This window comes from Salvelinus sp. IW2-2015, linkage group LG4q.1:29 (assembly GCF_002910315.2).
Source record: "Salvelinus sp. IW2-2015 linkage group LG4q.1:29, ASM291031v2, whole genome shotgun sequence".
Lineage (NCBI taxonomy): Eukaryota > Metazoa > Chordata > Actinopteri > Salmoniformes > Salmonidae > Salvelinus > Salvelinus sp. IW2-2015.
The window spans coordinates 90,048,116-90,067,522 of record NC_036842.1 but is presented as its reverse complement, the minus strand read 5'-3'; the positions used below and the strand labels follow the sequence as shown (position 1 = coordinate 90,067,522).

The following is a 19,407-nucleotide window of genomic DNA, read 5'->3' as shown; positions in this document are numbered from 1 at the left end:
ACAGAAACCGTTCACCATCACACACACACACACACACACACACAGGAAGCCTGGAGGGGATCTACAATGCACAACAGAAACTGTTCACCTCACACATCACACCACATCACACACACCCACACAACACACACACACACACACACACAACACACCACACACCACACACACACACCACACCACACACACACACACCACAAACACACCAAAGCTACAAAAATGGCTACCCAAAGCAATTTGCACTCCCTCACCGGCCCACGCTGCTGCTACTCTCTGTATTATCTATGCATAGCCATTTAATAACCACCCTGCATGTACATAATTACTTCAATTACCTCGACACCGGTGCCCCCGCACATTGACACATTGACTCTTGTACCGGTACCCCCGTGATATAACCCCACTATTGTTATTTATCTGCTCCTTAATTATTTGTTATTTGTTTCTCTTACTTTTTTAAAGGTATTTTCTTGTAAGTTTTAACTATTTCACTGTAAGGTGAATACCTGTTGTATTCGGCGCATGTGACAAGTAAAATGTTATTTGATACGCACGCACACGTCATTAGAAGAGTGAGAGACACACACAACTATATAAAAACTTGACACCTTATGACACACACAACTATATTAAAACTTGACACCTTATGACACACACAGTCAGACCTTTGTGACTGTTGGGACAACAGTCGACCTTATGTGACCGTTATGGGACACAGTCAGACTTCTTATGGGACTCTGTCAGACCTTATGGGACTCTGTCAGATAACGGAACAGAACTGTTTGACTCTGTAACGATAAAGGAACAGAACCTGTTTGTGTAAGATAGACCTGTTGACTCTGTAACGATAAAGGAACAGAACTGTTTGACTCTGTAACGTAAAACAGAACCTGTTTGATCTGTACGATAAGGAACAGAACCTGTTTGACTCTGTAACGATAAAAGGAACAGAACCTGTTTGACTCTGTAACGATAAAGGAACAGAACCTGTTTGATCTGTAACGATAAAGGAACAGACCTTGTGACCTGTAACGATAAAGGAACAGAACCTGTTTGTTACCTCTGTTAACGATAAAGGAACAGAACCTGTTTGACTCTGTACGATAAAGAACAGAAACCTGTTTGACTCTGTACGATAAAAGGAACAGAACTGTTTTGACTCTGTAACGATAAAGGAACAGAACCTGTTTGACTCTGTACGATAAAGGAACAGAACCTGTTTTGATCTGTAACGATAAAGGAACAGAACCTGTTTTGACTCTGTAACGATAAGGAAAGAACTGTTTGACTCTGTAACATAAGGAACAGAACCTGTTTGACTCTGTAACGATAAAGGAACAGAACCTGTTTGACTCTGTAGTACGATAAAGGAACAGAACCTTTTTTGACTTGTAAGATAAAGGAACAGAACCGTTTTTACTCTGTAACGATAAAGGAACAGAACCTGTTTGACTCTCTGTTACGATAAGGAACAGAACCTGTTTGAACTCTGTAACGATAAAGGAACGAACCTGTTTTGACTCTGTACGATAAGGAACAGAACCTGTTTGACTCCTGTAACGAATAAGGAAACAGAACCTGTTTGACTCTGTAATGATGAAGGAACAAAACCTGTTTGACTCTGTTTGTGTGTGTGTGTGTGTGTGTGTGTGGTGTGTGTGTGTGTGTGTGTGTGTGTGTGTGTGTGTGTGTGTGTGTGTGTGTGTGTGTGTGTGGAGAGAGAATGTGTGTGTGTGTGTGTGTGTTGGTGTTGCCGTGCCTCTGTGAGCTATACCTGCAGGATAAGTAAATGTACGTTAGCTTCTAAAGCTATAATTGCCTTTAGCTGAGTGGCCTAACCCTGTCTTATGCCACATTAGAGATCTGGTTTCCAACCCCAATTGGACACACCTGCATCGCTGTGTATGACTTCCTGTACACAGCACCTGGAGACCAGGGTAAGATGCTAGCTAAGCGACTTCTTCTGATTATCTATCCCGATGGCTAGTCACTTTACCACTGCCTACATGTACATATCTACCTCAACTACCTTGTACCCTTTGCACATTGGTATGGAGTTCGTACTCCTTGTATATAGCTTCACTGTTGTGTGTTTCTATGTTCTTATTTAACTGCATTGTGGGGAAAGACCATGTAAGATAGCATCTCACTGTAAGGTCTGTGGTATCCGGCGCATGTGACAAATAAAATGTGATTTAACTTGAAGCTGACTGGTGGGTATTCAACCTCTTTAAAAAAACCTTGAAGGGCTGCTGAGGAGGGACACTATGCAATAAGCCTGTAACAAGACACGTAACTCATCCAAAGATTCTTTAACTTAGATTCTTTAACTAAGATTCTTTAACAAAGATTCTTTAACAAAGATTCTTTAACTTAGATTCTTTAACTAAGATTCTTTAACAAAGATTCTTTAACTTAGATTCTTTAACAAAGATTCTTTAACTAAGATTCTTTAACAAAGATTCTTTAACTAAGATTCTTTAACTAAGATTCTTTAACTAAGATTCTTTAACTAAGATTCTTTAACTAAGATTCTTTAACTAAAGTGCCCTTAGGAAATGTTCAAACGTATGATACTGACAGGTGCAGTGTGCTGGTTTTTCTTTTCTCTAAAAATGGCACTAGCATAACAACTGTTGGCAATTATGCAAATATATGTAAATGTAAAAGTCTGAAGTGGTTTTGGGGGCTGTTTTTTCACGGGGGCTGAGGTAGGCTAGAGTTGGTGTGTGTGTACGGGCTTGTGTGTGTGTGTGTGAGTTTGTGTGTGTGAGTGCTTCAGTCAGGGCCTGTGCTGCTATAGCTGCTGAGTCAGAGTAATCACAGAGAATCATCTTGTGTAAGATGCTTTAGTGGTCCGCTTATATAATCTATTGGATGGAAAGTCACTGCTAGCTGGACAATCCAGTTGGAGTGGAGCATGGTCTAATGGAATCCAGTTGGAGTGGAGCATGGTCTAATGGAATCCAGGTGGAGTGGAGCATGGTCTAATGGAANAGGTGGAGTGGAGCATGGTCTAATGGAATCCAGGTGGAGTGGAGCATGGTCTAATGGAATCCAGGTGGAGTGGAGCATGGTCTTATGGAATCCAGTTGGAGTGGAGCATGGTCTAATGGAACTACAACTCACTTTAGGACTCATGGTCAGCGTTTGGCTGAAGAACAGTCGGACAGAACACAACCTTCCTCGAGTACGGTCACTAGTACGGTCACTAGTACAGTCACTAGTACAGTCACTAGTACGGTTTGCAAATTGATGTAGTTCAAGACATTTGTCTTTGTCAGAACTATTCAGTTAATACTACATTGTTTTATGCCAACATTTACCAAAACAAGCCATGTCTGAGGCGTATAATATGTTAATATGTTATGTCTGTATGTAGAAATGGCTGTAATTTAGTCAGGGTCACAATGGAGGTTATATAAGAGGTTAAGAGGTTCAGACATTCTAATGACAGATCTTAGAATGCATTACAACTGAATTAGACACCGGGTATTTTGGTCCTGGATGCTGATTAGCTGAAACAATATTTCAGCTGTGTGTATATCAGACAATATACTACAGGTATTACCCAAAAACACTTGTTTACTGTTCCAATTATGTTGGTAACCAGTAGCCGTGGTATGTCGGCCAATATACCACACCCCTTCTGGCCTTAGATGGGTTGGTTGTTTAGCAACTATGGGGCAAAACAGACGGGGTTGGCTTAGACTGTTGACAAAATGCAAACTATAATTTGTCTCCAATGTTTATTGAATGGATAAATAAACTTGCACTATGAGCACTTGTTGTCTCTCAAATACATCGTTAAAGTTGTTGGTTAGCTAGCATGCGAATTTTATCCATATTAGCATAGCCATGATATCAGTCAAAACACCTCAAAACAAGACATGGTATCAAGAACAAGATGAAAATAACTGAAACGGGCCACTTACGATTCACCACATGGCAGTTTATTGTCATTGTTGCTAGCTATCTGGCCATCCAGAATCACAACACAGGGACTTCTGCCCCATTGAATCGTACGCATCGTTTTTCGTGACATTCTCAGCTAACCCGTCTGTTGTTTAATTATAATTCCTGCAGCAGGCTAAAGTCTTGCCAAAATTCCCTCAAAGTGATGATTACTGCCCTGCTGTTGAGCAACTAAATCAGCACCCGGTTGATGATAAGGCCTACATGGTGTTATGCGCTCTCAATTTAGGAAGAGTTCAAATGGAACAGACCCCATTCCTGTAGGCTACACTACAGTGGTCTTTTTTTTTAAATTTTATTTTTATTTCACCTTTATTTAACCAGGTAGGCTAGTTGAGAACAAGTTCTCATTTGCAACTGCGACCTGGCCAAGATAAAGCATAGCAGTGTGAACAGACAACACAGAGTTACACATGGAGTAAACAATAAACAAGTCAATAACATGGTAGAAAAAAAAAGAGAATCTATATACAATGTGTGCAAAAGGCATGAGGTAGGCAATAAATCGAATAATTACAATTTAGCAGATTAACACTGGAGTGATAAATCATCAGATGATCATGTGCAAGAAGAGATACTGGTGTGCAAAGAGCAGAAATAAATAAATAAAAGCAGTATGGGGGGTGAGGTAGGTAAATTGGGTGGGTAGTTTACAGATGGACTATGTACAGCTGCAGCGATCGGTTAGCTGCTCGGATAGCATATGAGCTTTCCATTTAGGAAGGACTGAATTGAAATGGAACAGACCCCAATCCTGTAGGCTACACTACAGTGGTATGAGCTTTCCATTTAGGAAGGACTGAATTGAAATGGAACAGACCCCAATCCTGTAGGCTACACTACAGTGGTATGAACTTTCCATTTAGGAAGGACTGAATTGAAATGGAACAGACCCCAATCCTGTAGGCTACACTACAGTGTTATGCCAACATTCACCAAGACAAGTAACAGGCATCATCATAAGAGGGTTGATTGATTCTGTATTTACAGAAAACAGAGAGTACTTGAGACTGGCAATGTGGTATAGGTTGTCATAGGCGTGTCATAGGCGTGTCATAGGTTGTCATAGGCGTGTCATAGGTTGTCAAAGGTGTGTCATAGCACAACGTAAATCAGTTAATGATAACTTCATACAGGCATTATACCTGCTGTACAGCAAATTATGATTTGCAAAATCTATTAGTCCTGAGATGAATAAAACATCCCCTCATACTTATTATTACTAACCAATGATTTATATATACATTAGATGACTATTTTGGAAGCTATAGAAATGCCTTTATTAATGTCTACATTTATTTTTGCCACATATATTCTATTACATACACCTTATTGCATACTTTTAAATGACATTATGTGAGAGGGGTCACCGAGTGGTGCAGCGGTGCATTGCATCACAGTGCTGAGGCGCCACTACAGCCTGGGGTTTGATCCCAGGAGTGCCAATATGGTCGACCGATGGCTTCAAAGCCTCTCATTGGCAATTACATAGCATCAGCAATCTAGAGTTTATATACATCATTGTTACTAACACACCACTGCTATGCTGTCCAGTATCTGCTACTGCATCAACACTAGTGGCATGTTAGGCCTATATGTTGTTGCTATGATCTCTGGCCCTGGCCTGCGGTTGCTTTCCCGGAATGTTTGCTCTGGGCTCGGCTAGTCAGACTCTTGATTAAATGGGGGAAATAATCCTTCTAATCTTTCTTATTGGAGATTAGTTTGGCTGAGACTGGCCCGAGAACGATAAGAGCTGGCTAGTATAGTCACTCCTTACCAAATGTAAAAAATACAAAAGTGAGGGTAGAGAGAGAGAAAGAACTGCCAGAGAGGCTTCAACTAAATCTGTTCTAAAGATCGCGGCTAAGCCAGAAATCTCTTGGGAGCACCCGACTGTTACTGTTTTGATACGGGCGATTACTGCCCAATCTCCTCTCTCTCCAGATAGCTATCCCTCTGCTCTGTCTGGCACACTCCAAACCCCTGCAGGCAGCTGTACTGGGGCTCAGAGGGCCTTAACTGGCGCTGTACTGGGGCTCAGCAGGGCCCTGTGTGCAGCTGTACTGTGGGCTCAGAGGGCTCTTGCTGACAGCTGTTACTGGGGCTCAGAGGGCCTTGCTGGCAGCTTGTACTGGGGCTCAGAGGGCCTTGCTGACAGCTGTACTGGGCTCAGAGGGCCTTGCTGGCAGCTGTACTGGGCTCAGAGGGCCCTGTGTGCAGCTGTACTGGGGCTCAGAGGGCCCTGTGGGCAGCTGTACTGGGGCTCAGAGGGCCTTGCTGGCAGCTGTACTGGGGCTCAGAGGGCCTTGCTGACAGCTGTACTGGGACTCAGAGGGCCTTGCTGGCAGCTGTACTGGGGCTCAGAGGGCCTTGCTGACAGCTGTACTGGGGCTCAGAGGCCTTGCTGGCAGCTGTACTGGGGGTCAGAGGGCCTGCTGACAGCTGTACTGGAGCTCAGAGGGCCTTGCGCTGACAGCTGTACTGGGGCTCAGAGGGCCTTGTTGGCAGCTGTACTGGGGCTCAGAGGGCCCTGTGTGCAGCTGTACTGGGGCTCAGAGGGCCTTGTGGCAGCTGTACTGGGGCTCAGAGGGCCTTGTTGGCAGCTGTACTGGGGCTCAGAGGGCCTGTTGGCAGCTGTACTGGGGCTCAGAGGCCCTGTGTGCAGCTGTACTGGGGTCAGAGGGCCTTGCTGGCAGCTGTACTGGGGCTCAGAGGGCCCTGGGGCAGCTTGTACTGGGGCTCAGAGGGCCTGTGGGCAGCTGTACTGGGGCTCAGAGGGCCTGCTGGCAGCTGTACTGGGGCTCAGAGGGCCTTGCTGGCAGCTGTACTGGGCTCAGAGGGCCCTGTAGGGCAGCATGTAACTGGGGCTCAGAGGGCCTTGCGCAGCTGTACTGGGCTCAGAGGGCCTTGCTGCAGCTTACTGGGCTACAGAGGCCTTGTTGGCCAGCCTGTAACTGGGGGCTCAGAGGGCCTTGCTGACAGCTGTACTGGGGCAGAGGGCCCTGTGTGCAGCTGTACTGGCTCAGAGGGCCTTGCGACAGCTGTACTGGGGCTCAGAGGGCTTGGGCAGCTGTACTGGCAGGGCTCAGAGGGCCTTGCTGACAGCTGTACTGGGGCTCAGAGGGCCTTGCTGGCAGCGCTGTACTGTGGGCTCAGAGGGCCTTGCTGACTTACTGGGGCTCAGAGGGCCTCTGCTGACGCTGTACTGGGGCTCAGAGGGCCTTGCTGACAGGTACTGGAGCTCAGAGGGCCTTGCTGACAGCTGTACTGGGCTCAGAGGCCTTGTTGGCAGCTGTACTGGGGCTCAGAGGGCCTGTGTGCAGCTGTACTGGGCTCAGAGGGCCTTGGCTGGCAGCTGTACTGGAGCTCAGAGGTCCTGTGTGCAGCTGTACTGGGGCTCAGAGGGCCGCTGCTGGGCAGCTGTACTGGGGCTAGAGGGGCCCTGTGTGCAGCTGTACTGGAGCTCAGAGGTCCTGTGTGCAGCTGTACTGGGGCTCAGAGGGCCCTGCTGGCAGCTGTACTGGAGCTCAGAGAGGTCCTGTGTGCAGCTGTACTGGGGCTCAGAGGGCCCTGCTGGCAGCTGTACTGGAGCTCAGAGGGCCCTGTGTGCAGCTGTACTGGGGCTCAGAGGGCCCTGCTGGCAGCTGTACGTGAGCTCAGAGGGCCTGTGGTGCAGCTGTACGGGGCTCAGAGGGCCCTGTGGCAGCTGTACTGGGCTCAGAGGCCCTGTGTGCAGCTGTACTGGGGCTCAGAGGGCCCTGCTGGCAGCTTAGTACTGGGGCTCAGAGGGCCCTGTGCAGCTGTACTGGGGCTCAGAGGGTCCTGTGTGCAGCTGTACTGGGGCTCAGAAGTCCTTGTTGCAGCTGTACTGGGGCTCAGAGGGCCCTGTGGGCAGCTGTACTGGGGCTCAGAGGGCCTTGCTGGCAGCTGTACTGGGGCTCAGAGGGCCCTGTGGGCAGCTGTACTGGGGCTCAGAGGGCCTTCCTGGCAGCTGTACTGGGCTCAGAGGGCCTTGCTGGCAGCTGTACTGGGGCTCAGAGGGTCCTGTGTGCAGCTGTACTGGGGCTCAGAGGGCCTTGTTGGCAGCTGTACTGGGGCCAGAGGGCCTGTGGGCAGCTGTACTGGGGCTCAGAGGGCCCTGTGTGCAGCTGTACTGGGGCTCAGAGGGCCTTGCTGACAGCTGTACTGGGCTCAGAGGGCCTTGCTGGCAGCTGTACTGGGGCTCAGAGGGCCCTGTGGGCAGCTGTACTGGGGCTCAGAGGGCCTTACTGGCAGCTGTACTGGGGCTCAGAGGGCCTGTCGGGCAGCTGTACTGGGGCTCAGAGGGCCTTGCTGGCAGCTGTACGGGGCTCAGAGGGCCTTGCTGGCAGCTGTACTGGGGCTCAGAGGGTCCTGTGTGCAGCTGTACTGGGGCTCAGAGGCCTTGTGGCGAGCTGTACTGGGGCTCAGAGGGCCCTGTGTGCAGCTGTACTGGGGCTCAGAGGCCTGTGTGGCAGCTGTACTGGGGCTGCAGAGGGCCTTGCTGGCAGCTGTACTGGGGCTCAGAGGGCCTTGCTGGCAGCTGTACTGGGGCTCAGAGGGCCTTGCGAGCAGCTGTACTGGGCTCAGAGGCCTTGCTTACGCTGTACTGGGGCTCAGAGGGCCTTGCTGACAGCTGTACTGGAGCTCAGAGGGCCTTGCTGACAGCTGTACTGGGGCTCAGAGGGCCTTGTTGGCAGCTGTACTGGGGCTCAGAGGGCCCGTGTGTGCAGCTGTACTGGGGGCTCAGAGGGCCTTGTTGGCAGCTGTTACTGGGGCTCAGAGGGCCTTGTGGCAGCTGTCATGGGGTCAGAGGGCCTTCGCTGACAGCTGTACTGGGGCTCAGAGGGCCCTGTGGGCAGCTGTACTGGGGCTCAGAGAGGCGGGCTGCTGGGCAGCTGCTGTAGCTGGGCTCAGAGGGCCTTGCTGGCAGCTGTACTGGGAGCTCAGAGGGCACTTGTGGCGAGCTGATCGCGGGCTCAGAGGGCCCTGTGGGCGCTGTACGGGGCTCAGAGGGCCTTGCTGACAGCTGTACTGGGACTGCAGAAGGACGCTTGATGACAGCTGTACTGGGGCACTCACGAGCGAGCGCCTATCAGGTGTGGCACGGCTGATATCTGGGGGGCGTCAGCAGGCAGCTGGGCTGCACCCGTTCTGTTTGTTTGTAATGTTAAAGAAAAAGAACTGGGGGGGGGGGGCTCTTTCCCAACGGGGGGAGGGGGGAGGGGGGGGGCCCTTTTTCTTTTGTGGGTGGTGGGCAGCGTGTACCTGGGCTCAGAGAGGACCTGGTTGCTGCGCAGACATGTAAGAGAAGGGGCCTCAAGAGGAGGCTTGCTGGACAGCTGTGACTGAGGGGCTCAGAGGGGCCTTGCTAGCAGCTGTCTTGAGGGGCTCGTGCGCCTTCATTACAGACTGTACATGCGAGCTCAGAGGGCCGTTGTGCTGACAACTTGTATCTGGGGAACTCAAGCAGAAACCGAGACACCTTGGTTGGCAAGCTGGTCACCTGCGGACTCAGGGGGCCCGTGATGTGCAGGGGCTTACGTGGGGCACTCAGCAGGGGCCTTGCTGGCAGCTGTACTGGTCATCGAGAAGGGTCTGTGTGCAACGCTTGTACTGGGAGCTCAAGGGCCCTGCTGGCCAGCCCTCCTGTACTGAGGGTCAGACAGGGGCCCTGTAGCAACTGCAAGCTGTGCTGGAGCTCAGATGTCCGTTGGCACTGTACTGGGAGCTCAGAGGGGCCCTCTGGCGAGGCCTGTACTGAAGAGCTCAGAAGGGTACCTGTGTCCAGCGTGTACTTGGGGCTCAGAGAGGAGCCCTGACTGGCAGCCTGGGACTGGAGGTCGAGGGGACGGCCCTGCTGTGCAGCCTTTACCTGGGAGGACTCAAGAGGGCACGCCTAGCTGGACCAGCTGCCTAGACTCGGAGAGACTCAAAAGGGCCCTGTGTGCAGTATCTGTATAGGCGGCCTCCAAGAGGGCACCTCTAGTGCAGCTTTACTGGGCTCGAGCGGCCCTGGTGCAGCCCTGTACTGGGCTCAGAGGGCGCCTGCTACGGCAAGCTGTACTGAGGGCATACAGCAGGGCCTGTGTGCAAGCCGTACATGGGCTCACGAGAGGGCCCTGTGTGCAGCTGTACTGGGGACTCAGGTCCTTGTGGAGCATGTATGAGGGCCTCACGAGCGGCCCTGCTGAGAGCAGCCGATGTACTGCGCGCTCAGAGTGGAAGGCGGCACATTTGGGTTTGGCAGCGTGTCACTGGGGCCATCACGAGGGCACACTGCGTGGGGGGAGAACTGTACTGCGGAGCTTCAGAGGGCCACTTGCTGGGCAGCTGTTACGTGGGCTAACAGAGTTGGGGCCTTTGCTGCGAGCAGCTGTACTGGGGTCAGGGGCCTGCGTGGCAGCCTGTACTGGGGCTAGAGGTCCTTGTTGGCAGCGTGTACTGGGGCTCAGAGGGCCCTGGTGGGCAGCTGTACTGGGCCGGGCTCAAGAAGGGTGCCCTGTGGGCAGCTTACTGGGGCTCAGAGGGCCTTGCTGCAGCTGTACTGGGGCTCAGAGGGCCTTGCTGCAGCTGTATGGGGTCAGGGGCCGTGTGCAGCTGTATGGGGCTCAGAGGGCCTTCTGGCAGCCGGTACTGGGACTCAGGGGCCCTGGTGGCAGCTGTACTGGGGCTCGAGGCCTGGTGGGCAGCTGTACTGGGGCTCAGAGGGCCTTGCTGAAGCTGACGGGCTCAAGTCTGGGTGCGACTGGACTGGGCTCAGAGGGCCTTGCTGGCAGCTCGTGACTGGGGCTCAGGGCCCCTGTGGCAGCCTGTACTGCGGCTCAGAGGGTCCTGTGTCAGGCTGATTACTGGGGCTCATAGAGGCCCTTGTGCAGCTGTACTTGGGGCTCAGAGGCCTGTGTGCAGCTGGTACTGGGGCTCAGAGGGCCTTGCTTGGCAGCTGTACTGGGGCTCAGAGAGGACCTTGTGGCAGCTGTACTGAGGGCTCAGAAGGCCCTTGCGGCAGCTGTTACGGGGCTCAAGAAGGGCCTTTGCTGCAGCTGTAACTGGGGCTCAGAGGGCCTTAGGCAGCTGTACTGGGGCTCCCCTAGGGACTGCACTGGCTACTGGCTCGGCTGTGTACACCTGGGGGCCTCAGAAGGGGGCCTTCGGTACAGCTGTACTGGGCTCAGAGGGCCTTGCTTACAGCTGTACTGGGGTCAGAGGCCTGTGCGGCTGACAGCTGTACTGGGGCTCAGCAGGGCCTTGCTGACAGCTTGTACGTGGGGCTCAGAGGCCTTACTGGCAAGCTGTACTGGGCTCAGAGGGCCTTGCTGGCAGCGCTGTACTGGGGCTCAGAGGGCCCTGTGTGCAGCTGTATGGGGCTCAGAGGGCCCTGTGGCAGCTGTACTGGGGCTCAGAGAGGCCCTGTGGCAGCGTTGTACTGGGGCTCAGAGGGCCCTGGATGTCGCAGCTGTACTGGGGGCTCAGAGGCGCCCTGTGGGCCAGCGGATGTACTAGGCGCTCAGAGGGCCTTGCATTCGGTCTTCAACGAGGTCCGGAGGTATTATTTCCTCCTGTGTCAAATTTGCAAAACATAGTCCTTTATCCATCGTTTTGGCAATTGTTCACTGCTCCCTGACTGTCTAGCTTCTCATTCTGTGATTGGGGACACAGTCAAGATACAGTATGAATGTAGGTCCTTTATGATTTATACACAGTTTAGATCAAAATGTCGTGTTTGACACCCCTGCTTTAAACTGATATGTGTACTATAGGTGCTCTCCACTGATGAGTGAATGTGGTTCCGTCGGTCACCTGTTTCATAGTGATCTAAATTGTCCTGCCACAGATGGGATCAGTTAAGAGGGAACTGTATGCGTATGTAGCTTAGTTCATAATTCTAAATGTTTTCTCTGACCAGTGCATCATCATCATCATCATTAGTTGGTCTGTTTCTGCCTCTTACCAACTTCCTTATGGAATTGCAGTTCCAAAACATGTCTTCTTGACAACCACAGCAGCAAGGGAGAACCGCAAGAGCAGGCACCGATCTGTGACCGGGCATGCATCGTCAGTTAACCATTTAGGTCAGCTCACATGGTATCTGGAGCAGGCTCACTGCTGAGGACACTTGTTCACTACCTGAAAATACCAGCAGTCTTAAAGGCACTGGAGGATTTCACGACCTTGAAAGAGCCGAGAGAGGAGAGGACGCGAGAGACGAGAAGAAGAGTGAGGAGAGGGAGAGACGAGCGAGAGAGAGAGAGAGAGAGACAGAGACAGAGACAGAGACAGAGAGAGACAGAGAGAAAGAGAGACAGAGACAGAGAGAGACAGAGACAGAGAGAGGCAGAGAGAGAGACAGAAAGACAGAGAGAGAAAGAGAGAGACTGTGACGGTGATAGACCTGATGGCTTTAGTGACACAGCAGATCTCATTAGATAACGACTGACTAGCAGCATGAGAACAGATGAAAACATACCGTAACACCATTACAGGGCTATCTCTATGGTCTGCATCTCAAATGGCACCCTATTCCCTACATCATGCACTACTTCTGACCAAGGCCCTCTATAGGGATTAAGGTGCCATTCGGGATGCACACACAGACACAGCTGCTGTGCTGCGGAGGGTGTTCACAAACATAATCCCATTCTGCTATTGATCCACGGACCCTGACATCTACTTTATAATATTGTTCCTCTCCTACAGATCAGTGGAATGGCCGGCTGACAGGTGCAATCCATTCTGTTTCTCAACACAAACAGGGCAGGATAGAACAGGACGGAATAGGACAGAATAGGACAGAATAGGTGAGAGACAGAACAGAATAGGACAGAATAAGACAGAATAGGGGAGGACAGAACAGGATAGGACAGAACAGGATAGGACAGAATAGGACAGAATAGGGTAGGACAGAACAGGATAGGACAGAACAGGACAGAATAGGACAAAATAGGACAGAATAGGACAAAATAGGACAGAATAGGGGAGGACAGAACAGGAAAGGACAGAATAGGACAGAATAGGGGAGGACAGAACAGGATAGGACAGAATAGGACAGAATAGGCCAGAATAGGACAGAATAGGGGAGGACAGAACAGGATAGGACAGAATAGGACAGAATAGGGGAGGACAGAACAGGATAGGACAGAATAGGACAGAATAGGCCAGGACAGAACAGAATAGGACAGAATATGACAGAATAGGGGAGGACAGAACAGGATAGGACAGAATAGGAGAGGACAGAACAGGTCAGGACAGAATAGGTCAGAATAGGAGAGGACAGAACAGGACAGGATAGGACAGAATAGGAGAGGACAGAACAGGACAGGATAGGATAGAATAGGAGAGGACAGAACAGGTCAGGACAGAATAGGTTGGACAGACAGGACAGAATATGACATAATAAGCCAGAATAGGAGAGGACAGGACAGGACAGAATAGGACAGAACAGGGTAGGACAGGACAGAATGTAATAGAACAGAATATAATATTATTTTTGTTTAAACAAACGTCTGATGTGTGATGTTTGTGTCAGGGTGGTATGATGAAGCTGTGAAAGTCAACACTGATGTCACAACAGTGACAATTCAACCTGTCTTTTTCCATGCTAAGATGTTGCTCCTCATCTCATATCTGTGCACTGTTGAATGGTAACATTGTGGAGATTATGAGCCTGTCCAGAAACAATCCGATTACCCCGAAACACTTTGCACTTCATCCCTCCCCCTATAGACCATATCCTACCCTAACCCCTACACACTAGCTTGTACCCTAACCCCTACACACTATCTCCTACCCTAACCCCTACACACTAGCTCCTACCCTAACCCCTACACACTAGCTCCTACCCTAACCCCTACACACTAGCTCCTACCCTAACCCTACACACTAGCTCCTACCACCCTATACCCCTACCACACTAGTTCCTCTACCCTAACCTCCTACACACTTTCTCCTACCCTAACCCCTACACACTAGCTCCACCCTAACCGCTACCACCTAGCTCTCTACCCTTTAACCCCTACACACTAATCTTCCTACCACAACCCTACACACTATCTCTACCCTACCCTAACCCCTACACACTAGCCCTTGCCTACACCTACCCCCTCACACACCTAGCTCCGTACCCTAACCCCTACACACTAGCTCCTACCCTAACCCCTACACACTAGCTCCTACCCTAACCCCTACACACTAGCTCCTACCCTAACCCCTACACACTAGCTCCTACCCTAACCCCTACACACTATCTCCTACCCTAACCCCTACACACTAGCTTGTACCCTAACCCCTACACACTAGCTCCTACCCTAACCCCTACACACTAGCTCTACCCTAACCCCTACACACTATCTTCTACCCTAACTCTACACACTAGCTCCTATCCAAACCCCTATGCAGTAGCTCCTAGTCCTACCTTAACCCCTACACACTAGCTCATACCCTAACCCCTACACGCTAGCTACTACCCTAACCCATACACACTATCTCCTACCCTAACCTCTACCCACTAGCTCGTACCCTAACCCCTACCCACTAGCTCCTACCCTAACCTCTACCCACTAGCTCGTACCCTAACCTCTACCCACTAGCTTGTACCCTAACCCCTACACACTAGCTCTTACCCTAACCCCTACACACCAGATCCTACCCTAACCCTACACTCTAGCTCCTACCCTAACCCCTACCCACTAGCCCCTAGTCCTTCCCTAACCCCTACACACTAGCTCCTAGATCTTAAAGGATTGAATAGGTATGAGTAGTATGATGGTAGTTTAACATTTCCATGTAATAAACTACTCTGAAGGTTTTACCATATGGCTCATAGGTCTACCTAATAAACTATCCAACCTTTCTGGTCTAAAAGTGTCTAGGGCCTAGAAAGGGTAGATGCTAGGGGTTTGAGGTGGTTCAGTCAGGGACAAGTGAGAACAGATGATCCCTATTGGACACTGATGGGGAAGCCTGAAGTGGAGGAGGAGGGGAAGGAGATAATCTGAGTCTCTTCCTGTCTCTGTGCCTCACTCCTCCTTCCTAGATCAGTCTATTCTTAATCCCCAAGTAGTCAAAGCCTCTTGGCTGAACGAGGAATCGGGAGGAGGAGGAGGAGGAGGAGGAGGAGGAGGAGGAGGAGGAGGAGACAGTGCTGTGTGCATATATGTAATAGCTGCCAGGGCTGTCTCAACCTGGCAGCTAACTCACTGCATACACTACACACACACAACACATACTACCTACTGGGTCTGCTTATACACAACACAGCAGGAGCTACAGGGAGCAGGAATGGCCGACCTGGGCCTCTGTGGTGTTGACATGGGACTTGAGGTGTGGGTGTGTGGGTGTGTGTTTGTAAAAAAGTATGTAGAGATGACTGGTGTTTAACCTATCCACTGTTGAGACAGCAACTCATGATGATGATTCACAGGTGTTTAGACGAGGCCATTCACATCCACAGCTAAGAATAAAAACAGATGGGGGCATCGCAACTTCCTGCCATTATGATCGCCCACTCCCTGAATACACTGCGCCTATATGATTATGCAACACATGTTATTCTTAACTGTGTACTTCATTAAATATGTTTACATGCACAGTAATAATTCAATATTAAAACAGATTATGGCATTAGGCAGATTATGCAATAGTCACGTAAACACCTTACTCTGCTTATCCTAATCGGCGTAAGGTCAAGATCGAAGTAAGCACACGCCGATTAAAACACCTAGTTTTCTGAACAATCTTTCAAATGATTAGGACATGTAACCACCTTAATGGGCGTTCCAGCGGTGTATTTGATCTGTGTATGTGCCAGCTACCAGCCCAGCGGTGTATTTGATCTGTGTATGTGCCAGCTACCAGCCCAGTGAGTTTCCTTATTAGTCTGACTGAAGTGAGTTCGGGAACGTATGTGTCTTAGAAGTGGTTTTCAAATACAAACTTGTAATCATCCTCAATGGTCTTATGTACTCCTGGATGAATATCCCTGCAAGGACAACATAGTTGAATGGAATGGAGTGGAATAGAGTGGAATTGAGTGGGAAAGAATAGAGTGGAGTGGATTTGTGTTAGGGCATCGTGTGACCCAAGCCAGGGGTCACAGTCATGTGTTCAAGTCAAGATGCTGATGGGAACAAGTTGCTCCTCCCCGATGATGATGAGAGTTACAAGCTGTACCTCAGGTGAAGGACAGGCTGTACCTCAGGAGAAGGACAGACTGTACCTCAGGAGAAGGACAGGCTGTACATCAGGAGAAGGACAGGGTGGAACACAGATCCATATGAGGTTGAGGGAGGAGGGAAAATTAGGGAAAATTAAGGGCTTTCAAACCCCATGTTCTTTCTTAGCCCTGGGCTAAGCCAAAAAGTGTGCAATCTGAATGCGACTTAGCCTAAGAGATGTAGCATATTGAGAATTATCTCGGATTCTGAACAACAAACAGGCTAAGCCACGATGAAGGGATATCTCCATAGCTGTTTATGGTTTAGCTCTCGTCAAGGCAAATAGCCATCGCCATCAGGGTTGGGTCCATTTACATTTCAATGCAGTCAATTCAGGAAGCAACCTGACATTCCAATTCAATTTCAGTTTACACTTCCTGACTGAATTGAAATCGACCCCTGAATCCTGATCCCCATGTTGACCCTGGTGAATGGAGACCAGCAGGGTCAGTTTATTGAAGTTAAGAGTGGCATACTTGTCCTGCTTGATACCAATTTCCCAGGGCTGATCAAAACAATATGTCAACACCCCGGCCCTTGATGAAAATCTTGAAAAATCGTTTAGAGGCAGAGAGAGTTTTTGGAAGGCTCGTCTTCCAGTCTACCATTTGGGGAATTTGCCCTTCAAAGTGAGTACTTACATGCTCCCTGTCTGCATCATAACTCACCCACAGCAAAACTGCCATAAGTCAAGCAGCACTAACTGGAAGACCAAAATAAACTCTGGAGGAATTTGTCTGCTCTGAAGTAGTACAGTAGTGGAAGCACAAGAGAATAACAAGAATGAAGAACTAACGGCTGATGAAAGCCATGCACAAACATCACCAGCTTCATACCGACTTGTTGCAAGGTTGTGTGTGTGTGTGTGTGTGTGTGTGTGTGTGTGTGTGTGTGTGTGTGTGTGTGTGTGTGTGTGTGTGTGTGTGTGTGTGTGTGTGTGTGTGTGTGTGTGTGTATATTTGTAAGTTAGTCTCTGATGATAATGAAAATGTTCCATACTCCCAGAGGGATCTGTAAAATTGCCAGGCAACATGTCAGAGTAAAGATGATGTTACAGCAGACTGCTGATAAAGAAGACAGCATTACATGCAGGGATTGACCCTACACTCTTAGGGGGAAAAAGAATTCCAAAAGGGTTTTTCAGCTGTCCCCATATGAGAACCCTTCTAGGTTCCATGTAGAACCGTTGAACCCACTGTGGAAAAGGTTCTACATGGAACCCAAAAGGGTTCTACCTGGAACTAAAAAGAGTTCTCCTATGGGGACACCCGAAAAACCCTTTTAGGTTCTAGATAGCACCTTTTTTCCCCATAAGAGTGTATTGCCAGGGGCAAGTGACCTGAGCAGTTACGCAGGTTGAGCCTGCTCTGAGGTTGCACCTATTGGGCAGGTGTTTTTTCATTCTGATAACAACCAAAATGTTTAGAATTCCAGTAGTCTGGTCTTTCTGTTTTCCCCCTGTGTGTAGGTGAAAATAGCAACTTTTTTTATTTATTTTTTACATTTTTGGGCAAGTGAAGTGGTCATAATCTTTGGGTAACCAATATATACTCCTGACTTGCCCGATGGGCAAGTGCCTTTCGTATTATCACAATTAAATACAGATTAGACATGATCATAATTCAGCACCAGGAATCTTCTGTATCTATTCAATGTTATCCAGTCTGACTAGACATCAGATAATGCATTTTCATCAGCAGGCAGCAACTGACAATCCAATTCTTCTGACCATTTTGATGCTGAAACAATGACTACCATTCACAGAGTCCTGTCAATGCATTTAATAACAGATGCTAACTCATGTATTTCTGATTACATACGGCATGTAAATTAATAAGAAAACCTCAAGATAATCTATTCTGTAATGCAGGTGCATTGCCACATCACCTTGGACCTGTTCTATAACCTTTTGATCTCTGATATTGATAAATATATATATTTTTAAATTGTAATTTAGCAGACGCTCTTATCCACAGCGACTTACAGTAGTGAGTGACTACATTTTCGTACTTTCTTTTTCTCGTACTGGTCCCACGTGGGAATCGAACCCACAACCCTGGCGTTGCGCTACCAACTATAGAGGCGGACCAGACCGCTTTTCCATCGAACTCCTGCCATAGAATATACCTATTATTGACAGTTTGAGCACGTGCTTTTGAATTGTTGCGTCTAGTAACTGTCGATGTCATAAACATTTGAGGGACATAATAAAGCATCATTCAAATCGTTAGTATTTGCAAAAATCGCACGTACGCCGGCAATATCACATGCCGTATTGTCTAAGCTTCGTTGACAATAGTAGAGACATTTCCGCTTCTGTTACACTGTATAATCGATTGACAGCGGTCGAAACTAGTTACCACAGCCACAAAGTCATAAACCATGCCCATTTCTACAATTTATCTTCATAAAATGTGATTTTAAACCTACCTCTAACCAAACTGCTAACCTTATCCTTAAATTAAAACCAAAAAGCGAAACAAAAATTCATTAGGTTAACGATAGACTTTGTGGCTGTGCTATCTAGTGTAAACCCCTTGACAGCCGACAACAAAGTTGTAATTTAAGGACCTGTTACAAGATTCTATAATACAGTAAACCACACCGTTATTACTCACGTTCCAAGGACTTCTTTGAACTCGAATACCTTCTTGATATCATCGACATTCTTTTTCCAAGATCCCCCCCCAGACTCTCCGTTCTCACTCGCCATGTCGTCACAGGGAAGACAGACGTGAGAAGATTAGAGGTACCGCTTCACAAAGAATGTCACCTTCTTGTGCTGACTCAGTGGGGATGGTGCCCCGTCTCTACTCGACAAAAAGTAGGACTGAATAGGGTTTCTTCCTGATTGTCGCCCAGTTAGTTTTAAACCTTGCTTTGCTCAGCCCATCCATACAACCGCTGCGCTGCGAAAGCAAAGGTGTCCTACTCTACAGTAGTCTACAGCCCTACCACCAGTTAGTTACACGTAGCAGCCTACCTACAGGTTATAACACTGCCTAATCTCTGACGTAACAGGCGGGGAGCTCCTTCGTTATTCTGTCTCATTCGCTTTGCAACAATTAATTATAGCTCTCTGGATTCTGTTTAGGCTATGTTACTTGACAGAAAGATGACTCTGGTTGGAGGTGTCGGTCGGTCGGTGTCCGTCTGAATTGAAACGATATTGAGTCACGCTGCCTGCTTGACCGCGCCTTTG

General features: G+C 49.0%; 1 pseudogene; it reads right to left on the bottom strand.

Annotated features, from left to right (window-relative positions):
* Positions 1–19,401, bottom strand: part of LOC111962792 (calcium/calmodulin-dependent protein kinase type 1D-like) — a 68,425-nt pseudogene extending 49,024 nt beyond the window's left edge.
* Positions 19,402–19,407: the final 6 nt, after the last annotated feature.